The following is a 14,302-nucleotide window of genomic DNA, read 5'->3' as shown; positions in this document are numbered from 1 at the left end:
TGTAGTATATCTTTAAAATTTCATCACTGAATAGATGATGTACTTGTAATTGCAATTACAATCTTAATGTATATACTTATAATTTCACAAGAAAAGGGAGTGTTTACGTAATCAAACTTGGCCTCAGTGGTGTCACTATTGTATCTCTTACTCATGCACTCACTTCTCACTCGATTTTTAGCTCTTTTTAGGTCACTCTTTGCACGCCATATAAATTATATCACTTAAACGTCATTTTCAATGATTATTCTCATTTTGATTGAAGTTTTCTTTCATTTATTTAGTAATTATGTTATTGACTTAAATATCAAAGTGATGACCTCTATTTTATAGGGTAGTCCCCCATTAATTTTAAAATTTTCGTGAAAATCCTTTTATCTCTGTAGTGCTGCTGAAATTTAATATGCATCAAAAACGATAATGGGTGGCCTTGGCGTATTCTGCACACTGGGTGAATTATCCAAATTGGAAACCATATTCAATGTTAGCGAATAAGAAACAATAGTGAGCAAGAGCATGATAATCTCTACAAATCTTAAGGGGTGTTTGTACAATTATAAAATAAATATTGAATATTTATATAATTAAATTTAATCTCATGAAAGTCGTGATGTAATCTGCCGTTAAACAAATAATAAATGATTTAGAATTTCTTGTAATTATTATCTTTCCCTTTTACCACTCAGTACATTACCTAATTTCCATTCTTAAAATATAATAATAAATCAAAATTTTCTTGCCTCCACACAATATAAAAACAAATAATAATTCGTGGTTCTTAGCCGGCAAAGATGACATCATTAATATCAAGTTCGTATCTATTTATTAACTACTTTTGTTTTATTTGAATGATAGTTTCTATGTATCACTGTCTGAAATAGGAATTTTAAACATGATAAAAAACTTATAATATATTAAAAAATATTATTTATAATTATTTGAGTAAGCTTATAAGTTCTTGAAGTCATCTTATACGTTGTTTTAAAACTTATAAGATTTTACAAGATATTTGAAAATAAGGAGACCCGATTGCATCAAAAGCTTCTTTACAACGAGTAAGGAGTTCTTAATTTATTTTTAAAATTTTAACAAACTCCTTTAATAGGGTGTCTGGATAAGTTTATAAGTTCTACGAAACATGTTATAAGATGTTCGAGAATTTTTATGAGCTCTTAACTACTGTTTGGTATTTTTTTTTTTAATAAGAACTTATAGTATTCTAAAATAAGATGTTTTGAATTTGATACGATCTTTACAGAAAAAGAGTTAATGTTACTTATCTTAAGTTTTGAAAACATGTTATAAGTTTTAATATCTTATAAGCTTCTAAATTATCTTATATATAATATATTTTAGAAAAACTTAGCCAAACACTCTAAGTTAGTTATAAATTTATCACTACTGACGTGTTATAAGTACCATCGTCTTATTTTATTCAAACACTTCAATAATTTAGGAAAAATTATTTTTTTTCGTCCTTTAATTTTATCTCCTATTAGTTTAGTCCTATAAGTGTGTCTTTTGTTTATTTAGTTATGTAAGTTACCAAAATGATGACAAGTAGTTCTTCGGCCATCGAAATTTTAATTTTTCGCTAGAAAGATGACATGACAGCTGAGTTGGACACTTTTTGGGAGGTTTTAATCCTATTTGGCTTTGGATATGAGTTGGAAGACATATTGGACATATTTTAAAGGGGATAAAAGTTACAAATCTTAAATTATATTATATGTATAATTATAATATATAAAAATTATATCATTATTTTTTTAAAAAAAATTAACTTCTACCCGCCGACCTTCCTCCCTGATCCCCCAACATTCACCGCACAGGGGGCGAAAACGCCGCCCCCAATCTAGGAGAGGCGGAGTCGTTGCCCTTCTTTGTGGGGGCGATGGCGATCGCCCAAACAAATAAATTTGGGCGAAGGCGGTGAGGAGGGCACGATCGTCCTTCTCTGCGGCGGCGATCTAATCTTCGTCGTTGCAAATACATAAAAAAATTAATTATTAATTAAATTAATTAAAAGTAATTAAAAAATTATGAAAAAGTTATGTTTTTAAAAGAAAGTTAAAAAAACTATTTATTTTTTAATTTATAAATATAGTTAATATTATTTATAGTAAATAATATACTTATTAAAACATATTTAATTTTTATATTATAATGTTAATTTAATTTTTTAATTTAAATTATAATTTTTTTTAAAATTTTATATACTTTTTTTTTAAATTTGGTATTTAAATAATTGCCAGTTAGCATTAATGGCTATGTGTCATTACATGTGCTGTACACGTGTCTAAGTTGCTGGAATTTCAACAAATTGCCTACCACGTGGCAATTTCTGGTCGATTTTTAAATCTAACCGAAAAATCATGTAGAAATTAACCCTAATTCGGACTAGTTGTCATCATTTTTTTGTTACTGAGGGAACAAATAAACAAAATGCATACTTGTAGGACTAAAACTAATAGGGGGTAAAGTTAAAGGATGAAAAAAATAATTTTTTCAATAATTTATTAAAATAAAATTTGACATATTATAAGTTTAATTTATTTCTTTTTTTTTTATAAAATGTATGAACTTATAAAGTATCTTAAAGAATAAAATACATGGACAATTTTGATGTCAGGTTTAATTATACAAACACCTCTTACCCCTAAAAAATTTTACAAATATATCCTAAAAATCGTAATTATAATTAATACCGACACATCCTCAAATAGACCAACAAAAAAAAAAAAAATTGTTCAAATACCATCGAAGTACATTACATCGATAATCTTACAAAATGTACTTATAATTTACTAAACGGAAGAGATGAAATATTGATATAATATTCCCTATTTTAATAAATTTAGCTATACGCCCTTTTAATGGTTTCTGGGTTGGACTTTGATTTCAGCCCATGCAAGCTTACAACAACCATATGACAAAATAATTGGGATTTTTTATATTATCTTCCCCCTACATTCGTAGGAGATTCACAAGATTTAGTACATAAGATTGATTGAAAACTAGTCACCTGTTTAAATAATCTAAGGGGGGATCAAATTCTTAAACGTGCCCTTTGTTTTTTAGGGTCGTGTATATAGAAAATAGGATTAATTATGTTTTGTCATGTAATAAATTATAATCGATTTTATATTTTGATATTTAATTTTTTTGTATTAATTTATTATTTTAATTTTATGAAATTTTATACTTTTCTATTTATATTTGTTTTTCAACCAAATTTTTTATCAAAAAAAACATCACAGATAGTAAAGATGTCATATTTAAAAGTTATGTGATATGATGATTTTCACATATGAACAACATGTGATTTTTTTTTTGTAGAGAAATGAACAGAAAACCGATCATATATGGTAAAGTGTAAATTTTCCAAAGTTGAGATGATACGTTGCTAAAAAAACAAAAATAATGGCAAAGTATGAAAATATGTATAATTCAAATGATAAAATATAATTTACCCAAGAAAATAAAATAATTGATGTATATGTGCATGTATACGTTGTGGAAATAAGATATACGTGGGAGTTGTGTATTATGAAGTAGACAAGAGTTAGACTTTTTATTTTTAAAATAATTATTATCTGTTGTGGTGCTAATAGAAATGATGATTTATTTTCCAAGATACAATGACTTACGATTTCAAAGTAGCAGAGAAACTTTGAGAAACAATGAATCAAATAATATTTTGGAACTCTCATAATAAAAGACAATATCTTTTATTACAAACACTTTGAAATGCTCTAAAATGCTTTTCAAGCTGAATTGAATGAATGAAATGGTATGGGAGTGCCTATTTACATAAATTGGAAAGGTATCATTAAATGAATATGTGCAATAAAAAAAGATACTTTTAAAAAATTATGACATTTCATCCAAATGAACGTATCATTTTACTCAAAAGACATACCCTTTCACTAAAATAGACACATTATTTTGTGACTAGGGATAATTGTGGCAATGCTATCTTAGTCAAATACAAATATAAAGAAATTGAATAATTAGGGGAAGCATTTAGGTAGCCATTAAAATTAATATAATTAAGGGGTGTTTGGAATAAGTTGACTTAAGTGCTTATATATTTTATGTTAAAAATAAGTTGAGATGAGTGTTTCTCATTGATAATTTATGTTTTTAAATTGTTTAAATTAGTTCGATTAAGTTAAAAGTTATAAATTTATCTCCATAAGTTTTCTGGAATTTTAACTCCTTTTTTCAACCTTTTAATTTCTTTTCATCATAAAATAGAAATTATTACTGACACTTTCTAAATATCAAATGACCAGAATCGCAAATTATTATTTTGAGTTGCATATTCAAAGGCCTCTTTTGCTTGGCGCATGATAGAATTGGATGAGATGAGAAACAGAATGATCATTAATCCCATCATGATCTATTATATGTTGTTTGAGTTGAAAATTAATTATCTTGAGGCGTATAATGGGCTTCTTATGATATGATTAGGCATGATGTGATTGGATGAAATGGAATATGGAAGGATATATACTCCTATCATCTATTATATGTTGTTTGATTTAACGTATTGTGATGTGTGATATATTCCATGTAATAATATAATCTAGTATTTGGCTGAAAGGATCACAAATTAAACATAAAAAGACCATTAAGGGTATCTTCTTTTAAGTTATTTTCATTTTAATATTATAGTCTGTAAATAATTATAAAAAATAGAAAAACTCTAAATGTTTATTGAAATACAATTTTTAAAATAAAACTTCTCGTGGGAATTTTTTTTTTAACATTCATATAAGACAGAAGTTCAAAATAGCCCGCAATAGAGAGAGAGAGAAAGAATGTTAATTTTTTTTAAAAAAAATAGTTATAAAAATATAGGAAAAATTCAACCTTTTGAAATTTAATAACTAATAAAAACTCTAATATTTTTTAAAAATTCCAAAAAAATAAAATAATATTTTTTATTATATTTATTTATTAAATTATTACTTGTAGTGCATTTATTTAAGCATACATGAAAGCCAACGTGAAAAGTAGGACATATAATTAAGGAAGAATTTTTTTTTAATCCTACCTTATTAATAATCGGTTGGAATAATGTATCCCACCCCCTAAATAGAATATATTATTACACTATCCCATAAATTAAAATTACGAAGTTCGAGCTTGATATTAATATCGAGTTCTAATTAATTAATACTTTGAATCAAATGTATAATTATATATAATAGATAATTTTATCATATTTAATCATAAGAATTACATAAAATGCAAGAGGTGGAATACAATATTTCATAAATTAGTATTAAATCGAATCTGTGATTATATAATAGATAATCCTATCATAGATAATCACGAAATCAAACGAGCCCAAAGTGTTTACTTGGACGAGGCAGATTGTTAGGTGGATGTGTAGCAAACGTTTAGGTCTGCCAAAATTAAAGTTGGCTGGTATACGATAAAGTGATCATGAATGGAAAAAGTGTTGCCTAGCTATCTTCCAATTCAATTTATAATTACTACTAATAATTAGTCCACAAAGCAAAGATGGTTTGGTTAGCGCACCACATATGAAAATGAGTTACCATAACTATGAGATTGTACAATCCTATGCTTAATTTCTTGTATGTATCTTTAATATATACTTAAAATGCGCGGCATGAAAAATCATCGAAAGAAATATAGTTTGCACAACGGGTATTAATCGAAACTTTTGCAAGTAAGGTCAAAATATTTGGTACAACTAAAACCTATGACAAAATATTTTGACTATAGAAAAACCTTAACTAATGTTGATTAACCATGGTGAAAACTTAAATTTTCGCATCTAAGCCCTGGTTCAGGGGGACATCTTATTCTTCCTACGACAAAGTCTTGAAGTCCTACTCGAAGTAGGTCCCTCAAATAAGCCCTCATTCAAGGAGGCACAATAATCTTGCTCGTCCAAGACCTTTTCATAATATATACACATCTTTATTGTTAATATTTTCTTACTGAAAAATGAAGCCCTCAACTGGAGTAAGCATAAAAGGTACCCGCTAAGTCCTTGTCCGTGGAGGCACCTACATAAAAGCCTTGCTCCATACAGGCATGAAGTAAGCTTTTCTTTTTCTAACCATGCTTATGCTACTAAAATTCTTTCAGGAATTCAAAAAGAAAAATAGCTCCTTCTTTAAGCCTCGCCTCTAAAGATGTCTATTCTAATAGATGACTGAAATCTCCACTTATTAAAGTGGGGACTAATAATATGCATAAAAATAAACTGGCCCAAAGAGTCCAAACAACTCAAAAAGAAGAAAAAAAAATGCAATGCTCATAGTGCCTAAAGGGGGCCCAATTCGAAAGAAGGCCTAGGAAGCCCAAGCAGACATCTTCCAGAAAATAGAAGTCTAGCCAACCAAAATCCGAAAGGGTCCTAATCTAACAAGGCCTCATAGGCCCACAAGGAAGAAAGGGACCCGAAGCCCCCTAGCCAAACTCAAAAGTCCACCACATGGTGCCCACGAGGGACTTTGGTGGAGGTCATGCAGGACCTTTGGAAGTCTCTCTCACAAAATCGGATAAGGACCAATAACCCTCTCAAGAACACATGGCAGTCCCAAGGAGAAGTACTACAAATCCTAACATACTTGGATTTTAACTAGGAGAGGTCTTTTCAACCACCTCCCTGAAAATCCAAGAAAGCAACTACCTTATCCACCCAGCAGATGCACAACATAATCCAACAGTCCTCCAAATCTGGCGGGAGTCCTCTAGCTATCCCTCAAATCTGAGGGGGATCAGCCAGCCGCTGGGGACTCAGCACCAAATTTGAGAGAGATTTAGCACGCTCCCCCAATTCGTGACCTTCTAAAATAGAGCTCTCCCCCAACAGAAAAAGGACACTCATTCAATATGTACACACGATCAGAAGGGCATGGTTAGAAGGACATTTTTATTCACACATGTTCACATGATCAAAAGGACATGGTCAAAAAGACATTCATTCACACATGTTCACACGATCAGAGGGACATGTTTACACGCCTTCATATGTTTTGACATGTTCTTCACTTTGAGTCGACCTACAATAATTTTTACCCTTTTGCTACCATTTTAGCTTAAAGAAGCACTGTTATTCGTACTTAGAGTTTTTGATATCGTATCAATCTCTCTATTATACACAAAATCAAACAATAACAGTCTTTTCGTCACTCATTTAACCATTTTTACCTTCTAATATTTATTTCATCACTTTTCACTCCAATTGAAATTTACACGCATCTACTACAACTATACATACTAAAATTATTGCCTCCAAACACTCATAATTTTCTTCTCATTTTTCATTTTGCTATTCAAGCACTCTCAACTTTTGTGATTACTAAATTTATAATTTTTTTTACAAGATTCCTTGCAAGCTATTGCAAGCACTCTCTTGAATATCAAAAGTTGAATTCGGCTATATGACAAGGATTGAAGATTGATTATTTGAGTTGTATACTCTAAGTGTTTATGTGGAGAAGGCGCACTGTTAGGTCGATGATGTAGCAAACGTTGAGGTCTACCAAAATTAAAGTTGGTTGCACACAATAAACTCATCATAAATGGAAAAAGTCTTGCGTACCTATCTTCCAATTTCAATGTATAATTATTACTAATAATTAATCCACAAAGCAAGATATTTTGGTTAGCACACTACATATGAACATGAGTTACCATAACTCTGAGATTGTACAAATAATCCTATGTTCAAATGAGATGTTAATTTCTTGTATTTATTTTTATTATAATAAATTGTGTTGGATGTGTGTTTGTGGGACGTGTGCATGAATATTAGCATATGGCCTAATAGTCAAAAATTAAAATAAAATAATATCCAAAAAATAAAATAAAAAATAAAGTAAAAGACGAAACTTGAAGATATTGTGGAAATTATAAATTGTGAGTGGATTAAGCATTGAGATTCATTGAGTTGAAAAATAAATTTCACAGCCAATTATTGTGGTCTAGCGGCAGGTTAAAGTTGAACATTATCGCATTCATGATATAGGTTTGAATCATTACTAAGGCTTTTAGTATGCAAAAATATATGCTCTGACCTATATGTTGATTTTCACGTGGTTAAACGTTAGTTTTTACTGTTAGTAAGTCTGCTATCAGAACTCTGGGCGGCACACATGGCGCAAGCGCAATTCTCTCTAGTGGATCAGTAGGGTGCCACTTCTACTTTCTCATTTATATTAACAAAAAATTAAAATTAAACTTCAAATCTCGACACTAGAAAATTAGGAGTTGATTTTGTTTTTAACCCGTTTAGATTATGAATATTATCAATTCTCTCTTTTGGAGTTAGAAAAGCTTATTAAACTTTACTCTCTAAACCTACTTCCACAAAAATACCCAAGCTTATTAAGGTGTAATTGCAATATTTTCCACGGGGTGTTTATGTAAATTTTGTATTTGAATAGGGATATAATTATAATTTTACATAATGTAGGGGGTGTTTGTATATTTTGATTTAACCTTAAAAGATGTCAATATAATTTATCTAAAAGATTATATGAAGTAATAATTATAAAATTGTCAATCAAAACATATATTAAACGACAATAACATGATCTATTCTTTCCAATATAATTATTAATAAAAAAAAATTATAGACAATATTATCACTATAGACAATTAGTAACAACTTATAAAAAAAGCTTGTGAACAAAGTTGTCCCTACAAAATATATTTTGTTAGTGTTGTTTGACTTTACAATTCTTTTTTTTTTTTATTTTTTATGTAGTGCTACTTGACTTTACAAAAGCATACTTTACAAAAGCAAAAAATGGGCAAAAGCAATTAGAAGCTTTTACGATTTTTATAGAGTCTAGGTTTAATTATACAAATATTTTTTATTTTATGTAAAATTATAGGTATATTTTCTGACAGAATTTTAGTGCACTTCATGGGATGTTTGTGTAAAATTTTATCATTGAATATAAAATGCACTTTTTATTACGATTAAAATCTCAAATAATGTATTTATAACAAAGAATATGAGGTGTTTGTGCAATTAACTATAACTTTAGGGGTTGTCTATTTAATTTACCCTTTTTAATTTTTGTTAGCAAGTTATGTGAACAATTTCATCCTTGTTAATCTATTGAAACCCATGCTTCCTTTGACCTTATTCTATACTAATACATAAAAAAAAGAAAAATGACTTCTTAATTCACGCACAATGATCTGTTACACTGTGATATTAATTTTTTTGTTATATCAATAATACTCAATTTAAATTGTCGTTTTTTTTTTATTTTTTATTTTATCATAAAATGTGATGTGCTAGTTTATATGTTATTCTTATATATAATATATTATATCTTAAAGTACAAAATATTATCAATTATATGTATGCAAAAACAACGGCTATTTTATTAACTCACCGACTCAGTTCTTTTCACCACTATGACAACAAGTAGTCACAACAGTAGGAGTGTGCAGTCAATAAAGTCATATCAGCATACCTAAATTGTATATCGCGTATGCAAATGAAATACTACATATATTTAGTATATTTGGTTCGGTAAATGATAAATGACATTTCAATTATCTAATTTATTTATACCAAATACTGAGTATTTTAATATATAGTAAGGATATTCTAGTCATTTCATATCCAAGCAAAATTCATTTTGCCCGAAGCTTTTCTTTTTTTTTTTTTTTCCCTCCGTTTCGTTGCGAAACTTCTCAAGTCAACTCTTGAAGCTTCTATACTTTTGAGAAGCATTTTTCAAAGGTGCGTTTGCGAAATTTTTTTTGATATTTTCTTTTATCGTAAAAGTAAAAGTTTATGCAAACACTACCAAGTCCGTCTTCATTGAATGTATTTCTATTATTGTATAAATTTTCATACAGAAACGAAATATGTTTGAGTTCATTTATAAAGTTGCGAATAATTTTTTTCATTATTGATGTATCAAATTAATATATTTTTATTTAAATAAAATTATTTTTTTATTAATTTAGAATTATAAATTTATTATGAATCCGTTTTTTCAAAAAAATAACAACTAATGTGAAAATTACTAAAATATTTTTAACAAAAGCACATAAAAGCAAAACGATATTTTCATCTTTAAAATAAAAAACTGAAATTGAAAAAATTAAAATAAATACAAAAAAAATAGCTCCCTATTCTACAGCTTCAATTTTTTTTTAAAAAAGAAATACTCTAAAGTAAATTTAAGTATATATATATATCAGTGTCTTATAGGGATTGTAATTATACATAGACGTGATTTAAAAAATTACACCTAGTACTTCTGATATTTGATTTTATTCAATAAATAGATTCATCTATTAGTAAAATTTAAGATATTTGTTGATATAAGCAAAACAGTTAAAGAAAAATCCACATTTATCTCCGATTGACTCGCAAACTTATTATAGTTCAAAACAAATCTTTTCTGCTACCAGACTACCTTACAAGGATGAAAATATATCTTCACATGCATTAGCGTGTGAAAATATATACCGATAGTTTAGTCAGAGAAGATTTATTTGAGACACAATAAATCTTTAATAAGTCAATTGAGGGCAAATATAAATTTTTATTCAATTCTTTTATTGATGTCTATGAATTTCGTAAATTTTAACTAATAAATGAATTTATTTGTTTGACGAAACAAACGTCATAAATACTAAATGCAACTTCTCTAACCTACAAAATTATACGTATGATTATATTACATTTTAAAAGAAATAATATAATTATCTCTTAAATAAATTAATTAAAAAATATATGCACAAACATTCATTGTAGTGAACCTTTGTAACCTCTCACACGCTAAAAGGTCACTTAACCACACACATAATATAAACATACTCCACCGCCTAATTCCTCCCTGCCCAACACATAAAATCCTCTACTTTTATCTTTTTTTTTTAAATAATAATTACATTATTACGTAAATATATTATTAAAATTATAGTTTTAAAAAGTATGCCAATAAAATCTTTATTTTTAATTAGAATTACAATAAATTTACATAAAATGATACAAATAATCATAAATATAAAAAATTTAAACTCATGAGTTCATACTTTTTCAACGGGTCAAGAGCTTAAGAATTAGGGATAATTACACTCTCATCTCCTAAGATTTAATATAATTACATGTACACTCCAAGGTGATGTGGGATATTACATCTAGTACTCTTTGAATTTGCTTCCATCTAATAAATAAATCCCTTTATTAGTTAGAATTCACTGAATTTGTTGATGTAAAGCAAAAAAAACTGAATAAAAATTGATATTTATCCTTATTTGATTTATTATTGACTTGTTACAAATCAAACAATTTCTTTTCATTTTTTGGTTAACTACCCTTATAACGATAAAGATATATATCCTCACATATATTAACGTGTGAAAATGTATAAGAATAATTTGATCAAAAAAGATTTATTTGACCTGCAATAAATTAGTAACAAGTTAATTGGGGGTAAATATGACTTTTTATTAAATTTTTTTAATATCAGCAAATCCAATGAATTTTGTTCAATAAAAAAATTAATTTATTAGACGCAAGCAAATTTTAAAAATATTAAATATAATTTTTTTAAAATTATATATAATTATATTAAATCTCAATAAAAGAGGGTGTAATTAGAGAGTTTTTTGTTTTTGTTAAATTATCCGTAAGAGTTAAGAACCTCACTGTTCCCTTTTGACTTTGGATGTTAATGCACGCAACCGCGCGCGCGTACACATACACATTTGGAATTATTTTTTCAACTTCAAGTAGGGATTTCGGCAAGTTGTGATTGTGACTTGGAGAGGCGCTTGACAGCATAAGATATAATTATGCTTAAATTTGTCATTTAAATTTTATACTATTTCAGTTTTTATCTTTTTAATCATTTACTTTGTGAATAATTTTTTATTTATGAATATTCGGTATTAATTTAATTTAGATAAATTATCCATTTTTATCTTTTTTTTATTCAACTAAAGAAATATATAAATTTAAATTATGCATATGATTAAGAGTGTGTTTGGCTATATTGTTTTCAAATATATTATAACATCCTATATTTTATAGGATGTTTTAGCAGCTTATAAGTATTAATTTTATTTTAAAAATAAGTTTTTAAGTGTTTAAATAAAATAAAATGTTAAAATTTATAAAATATTAAGAATTTGGCATAATAAAATGATAGGGTATTTGAATAAAAATATATTTACATTCATTCTAGTCGAATATTAATATAAAATATATAATTGATATTGTTTTTGGTAATGCAGTGATTATTTGTGATTGGGACAATTACATTTTCCTCCCCTGAGGTTTGGTGTAATTATATGTAGACCCCTAATGGTTTGAAAAATTATATCTAGACCCATGAGGTTTGCTTCTATCTAACATATAAGTCCATCAGTTAGTCAAAATTAACTCAATTTGTTGATATTAATAAAAAAATTAAATAAAAGTTGATATTTACCCTCGAATTGACTTATTACTGTTTTATTGTAGGCTAAATAATTTTTCTCGAACTAAACTATCCTTATAACGGTGAAGATATACCTCCTCACATGCACTAACGCATGAAGAAGTATGAGGGTAATTTGGTTATAAAAAATATTATTTGACCTGCAATAAGTCAATCCTGGATAAATATAATTTTTCTTTTATTTTTTTTATTAATATCAATAAATTCAGTGAATTAGGAGACTTATTTGTTAGACGGAAGTAAATCTCGTGGGTGTTAGATGTAATTTTCTAAACAACATCGGATCTATGTGTAATTACATCAAATCTTAGGGGAAGATGTTGGGTGGAAACCACAAGTGATAAGTCCAAGTGGCGAATGCCCTAATCTACTATTACAACGAACGTTGGTTATGAAAACCCTTAGTATTACAAACTAGTATACAAAAATATTAACAAATCTTATACAGATCTAAAATAACAGAATATATATATTATTTACAGAGTTGTTAAATGCCAGGAATAGATAAAACAAAATCAATAAAGAGATTGGCTCAAGAAGCTAGATCTTGAGAGAGAAGCCCACAGCCACTGCAGACGGGCAACCTCTCACAGTTGCTTAGTACCCAAATACAACTACTCAAGCCACACAGACCGCTCAGGCTCACATAGATTTCCACACAGGAGATTATTCACAAAGAACCTTTAATTGTAGAAGAAGGGAAAGAAGGTTTCTGATTCGGTGTGTATAAGTCAGAAACCATGGGAGGCTTTTATAGAGGTAGAACATTGAAGACGGAGAGATAGAGAGAGAGAGAGAGAGAGGTGGCAAAGAAAGATTTTCCACAGGACAGGAGATTGGCAGAAGGAAAAAACAAAAAGAGAGACAAGGGATGGGAAAACAATGAGGTTGTGGGAAATAGGGTTAGAATTTCTGAAGATACGGATATAAGTATTAGAGGAACCAAGTAGGGTAGTAGAGATGGGTTGGCCAAGGCAGCTGATTTGAGCGAACCATCCAGGTGAGAGGGCTTAGGCACTTGTGGATTCGGTCTACCAAATGGTCCTGGGTCGTTTTATAATAGAGGAAAGTATAATTATCTCTTTATAATATTTTAAATTTATATTTTTCGGTAAATATCAATTTTATAGTAATTTTATATTTGTTCAACAATATTAAGTTATTATTAGATAATGAGACATTTGTTCTACATCGATTACAAAAAGAATTAAAAAATAAAATTCTCCAAATCCTAGAGAGATAGTGTGCGTGCGTGTGAGAGAGAGAGAGTAAATGTGTGAATAAGGACAAATTTTTCCATATAATCTTACAGAGCTTATTAAATATTTTGAAAAGTTAGATGAAGTTGGCTTCTCTTTTTTCTTCAAAGAGGGTATAAGATCCAAAAAAATCTTAAGTTAATATATTATAAGCTTTTTAAGAAAAATTTTGTGAAACAATTTTTTAAAATTTATACACTATGTTTGTTTTTATTTCCAAATTATTTTCGAAACAAGTCAAAACATACTCAATGTTTATCATCATTCAAAAATACCTTATTTATGTATTTTTGAATATTTTAGCATAAATACATGCATATATATACACACACACATATATATAAATATATATAAAAAAGACATGATTTGACAATAAATAGTAATTTTTGTCTCCCAAAACACAACAATAAACATATAATACTTATTTTAAATTATCTCAAAAAATAAATCCAAACATACATGCTATCTCTAACACACACTTATTTATCTTTATTTTTCTCTCTCTATATTCATAAAACACAACAAAACACTCAAAAAATGAATCCAAACATTATGATAAATTTTCAAATA

This window comes from Sesamum indicum, linkage group LG7, assembly GCF_026168435.1.
Source record: "Sesamum indicum cultivar Baizhima isolate 11 linkage group LG7, ASM2616843v1, whole genome shotgun sequence".
Lineage (NCBI taxonomy): Eukaryota > Viridiplantae > Streptophyta > Magnoliopsida > Lamiales > Pedaliaceae > Sesamum > Sesamum indicum.
The sequence above is the reverse complement of the archived record's forward strand: the minus strand, read 5'-3'. Positions refer to the sequence as shown.